This window comes from Mandrillus leucophaeus, unplaced genomic scaffold, assembly GCF_000951045.1.
Source record: "Mandrillus leucophaeus isolate KB7577 unplaced genomic scaffold, Mleu.le_1.0 Scaffold104, whole genome shotgun sequence".
Lineage (NCBI taxonomy): Eukaryota > Metazoa > Chordata > Mammalia > Primates > Cercopithecidae > Mandrillus > Mandrillus leucophaeus.
Genome location: NW_012098543.1, coordinates 1,264,677 through 1,268,500, shown reverse-complemented (window position 1 = coordinate 1,268,500; position 3,824 = coordinate 1,264,677). Strand labels below are relative to the sequence as shown.

Sequence of the window (3,824 nt, the reverse complement as noted above, 5' to 3'; positions counted from 1 at the left end):
ATCTTGCTCTGTCGCCCAGGCAGGAGTGCAGTGGCCGGATCTCAGCTCACTGCAAGCTCCGCCTCCCGGGTTCACGCCATTCTCCTGCCTCAGCCTCCCTAGCAGCTGGGACTACAGGCACCTGCCACCTCGCCCGGCTAGTTTTTTGTATTTTTTAGTAGAGATAGGGTTTCACCGGGTTAGCCAGGATGGTCTTGATCTCCTGACCTTGTGATCCGCCCACCTCGGCCTGCCAAATTGCTTGGATTACAGGCTTGAGCCACCGCGCCCGGCCTATCAATTTTTGACTTAAAGTTTATTTGGTCTGCTATCTGTATAGCTATCCAGCTAGGTTTAATATTTGCATGAAATACCTTTTCACATCCCTTTATTATACTTTCCAGCCTATTTGTGTTTTTAGCTCTAAAGGAAGTCTTTTATAAACATCATATAGTGAAATCATAGTTTTAAAAAATTATTCCTCCAATAAGTGCCTTTTAATGGAGAATTTAATCCACTTCAGAGTCAGATAAAAGTAACTACTGATAAAAGAACTACTTTTACCATTTTGCTACTTATTTTTTATATGCCTATCTTTTTTGTTTTGTAATTATTCCCTTACTTCCTTCCTTGTGTGTATAAGTTTGTGTGTGTATATTATTTCGGTTCCCTTCTTTACATTTTTGCTATTTTCTTAATGGTTGCCCTGGGGATTAAAATTTACGTCAGAAGCTGGTAATAATTAAGTTTCAATTGATGCTAAGTTAGCTTCAATTGCATAACAACTTCTGTTTCTATACAGCTCTGGCTGGTTCTCTTCATACCATCAAAAATTACTTCTCTATGCATTTTATAGCCAGTAACAGATTTACAATTATTGTTTTATACATGCCTTTTAAATCATATTAAAAAGGTTTTTAAAAAACCAGTAATATTGGCTTTTATATTTATACCTATGTAGGTATTTTACCTGTATTAATTTGTTCTTACGGCATTAAGGTACTGCTGGTGTCCTTTTATTTCAGCCTAAAAGACTTTAAGATTTCATGCAGGTAAGTCCACTAATGCAAACTTCCTCAGCTCTTGTTTATCTGGGGATCTCAATTTCACTGTCAATTCTGAAGGATAATTTGCCTGATATTGAATTCCTGCTGGATAGTTCTTCCTTTCAAACTTTGAATATGTCATTCCACTAATTTCCAGCCTCCATAGTTTCTGATGAGAATTTGGCTGTTAATCTTTTTGAGGATCACTGTACATGACAAATCATTTCTGTGTTGCTACTACCATGATTCTTTTTCCTTCCACAGTTTGATTATGTGTATTGCTCTGGATCTCTATAAGTTTATCACAATTAAAGTTCACTGAGTTTCCTAGGTATACAGATTCATGCTCTTTATATATTTCGGAGGTTTCAGTTCTTATTTCTTCAAATATTCTTTCTGCCTTTTGCTTTCTCTTTTTCTTCGAAAATTTTTATTAAGCATACATGCCTATGCTTCATGGTGTCCCAAAGCTTTCTTACATTTTATTTTTCTTCACTTTCTTCTGCTCAGATTAAATAATTTCAATTAACCTAAAGTTAGCTAATTCTGTATTCTGTCAATCTACTCTTGAAACTTTATAGCTGAAATTTTCATATTATACTTTTCAGCTCCAAAACTTCTATTTCACTTCTTTTTAATAATTTCTATGTCTTTACTGATACTCATTGAAACACTGTTGTCCTACTTTCCTTTAGTTCTTTGTCCACCGTTTACTTCAGCTGTCTGAGCATGGTTAAGATAGTTGATTTAAAGTATTTTTTAGTAAGTGCGGTGTCTGAACTTCCTCAGAAACATCATTATTAAGCCAGTAATCATGCTTCAAATTGCCCAACCTGGAGGAATCCTCACACAGCTGTAGTACAGTTGGCCTGCTCCCAAGCAGCCAATGCGGATTCTTTATAACACAGAAAAACTGTATGTGTCTTCAGTGAGAGAATGCTCCAATGAGAAAGCAAAAACTCAAGTTATCTCTGTTTACCAGCCTAAAAAGGAAATGAAGACATACAGTATACAAATATACAAATTTGCAAAACAGAATATCACAACAAAATATTCACTAAACGTTTTCTAAAATTAAGTTATGATTTTTATGATTTTTCTTCCATTGAAGAGAATGAACAGTAGTTCCTGATGGAGACAGTGAGTGATGGTGGACTGGACAACATGTTTTACTCCTTAGTCCCTAAGCATCACTGTGTGACATTCTATCATAAAATATATATATATCATGTGATGCTTACTACAAAAGAAATGGAGTATTTAACAACAAGTAGTATAATCAGAATTTGCTCCTGCCTCTCTGATGACAGGAAGTTCTGCTCATAGGTCTTAGCTACATTATAGCCATCTTTTGGCTATTATTATTATTATTATTAGTTTAGATGGAGTCTCGCTCTGTCACCCAGGCTGGAGTGCAGTGGCGCAATCTCGGCTCACTGCAACTTCTGCCTCCCTGGTTCACGCCATTCTCCTGCCTCAGCCTCCCGAATAGCTGGGACTACAGGCGCCTGCCACCATGCCCCACTAATTTTTTTGTATTTTTAGTAGAGATGGGGTTTCACCATGTTAGCTAGGATGGTCTTGATCTCCTGACCTCGTGATCCACCTGCCTTGGCCTCCCAAAGTGCTGGGATTACAGGCGTGAGCCACCGTGCCCGGCTGGCTATTATTTTTAAATTATTATTATTATCTTTTTGAGACGGAATTTTGCTCTTGTTGCCTAGGCTGAAGTACAATGGCATGATCTTGGCTCACTGCAACCTCCACCTCCCGGGTTCAAGTGATTCTCCAGCCGCAGCCTCTCGAGTAGCTGGGATGACAGGCATGTGCCACTATGCCCAGCTAATTTTGCATTTTTAGTAGAGACAGGGTTTCACCATGTTGGTCAGGCTGGTCTTGAACTCCTGGCCTCAGGTGATCCACCCGCCTCAGCCTCCCAAAGTGCTGGGATTTCAGGTGTGAGCCACCGCACCTGGCCCCTTTTGGTTATTACTAGAGAGTCAAAAAAATAACAGATGCTGGTGAGGTTGTGGAGAAAAAGGAACACTTACACACTGTTGGTGGGAGTGTAAATTAGTTCAACCATCCTGGAAGACGGTGTGGTGATTCCTCAAAGATCTAAAAACAGAACTACATTCAACCCAGCAATCCCATCATGCATGCACGAGCATACACATACGTGCACATGTTCACTGTGGCACTATTCACAATAGCAAAGACGTGGAATCAACCTAAACGCCCACCAATGGTGGACTGAATAAAGAAAATGTGGTATACACACACATACACCACGGAATACTATGTAGCCATAAAAAAAAAAAAAAAGAGATGATGTCTTCTGCAGGAACATGGATACAGCTGGAGCCCATTATCTTTAGCAAACTAACACAGGAATAGAAAACCAAACGGTGCATGTTCTCACAAGTGGGAGCTAAATGATGAGAACACATGGACACATAGAGGGAAACAACACACACTGGGGTCTATCACGGGTGGAGGGTGGGAGGAGGGAGAGGATCAGGAAAAATAACTAATGGGTACTAGGTTTAATATCTGGATGATGAAATAATCTACAACAAACCCCCATGACACAAGTTTAGCTATGTAACAAACCTACCCCTGGACTTAAAGTTAAATTAAGAAAAATAATAAATTATAGACATTTTTATCTAAACACCCGCTGCATGAGAATTCCTAAATGAACAGCAGAGTCTTCATGAAATGGATGCACTGTGAAGAATTTAAAGAACCTCCTGCTGTTAAGACAATTATGTTTTTTTTTTTTTTTTTTTGAGACGG

The 3,824-nt window shown here is 38.9% G+C and overlaps 1 long non-coding RNA gene across 2 annotated transcripts in view; it reads right to left on the bottom strand.

Moving 5' to 3' along the window:
* LOC105539437 overlaps positions 1-3,824 on the bottom strand; it is a 19,307-nt gene that overhangs the window by 3,906 nt on the left and 11,577 nt on the right. The window lies entirely within an intron of this gene.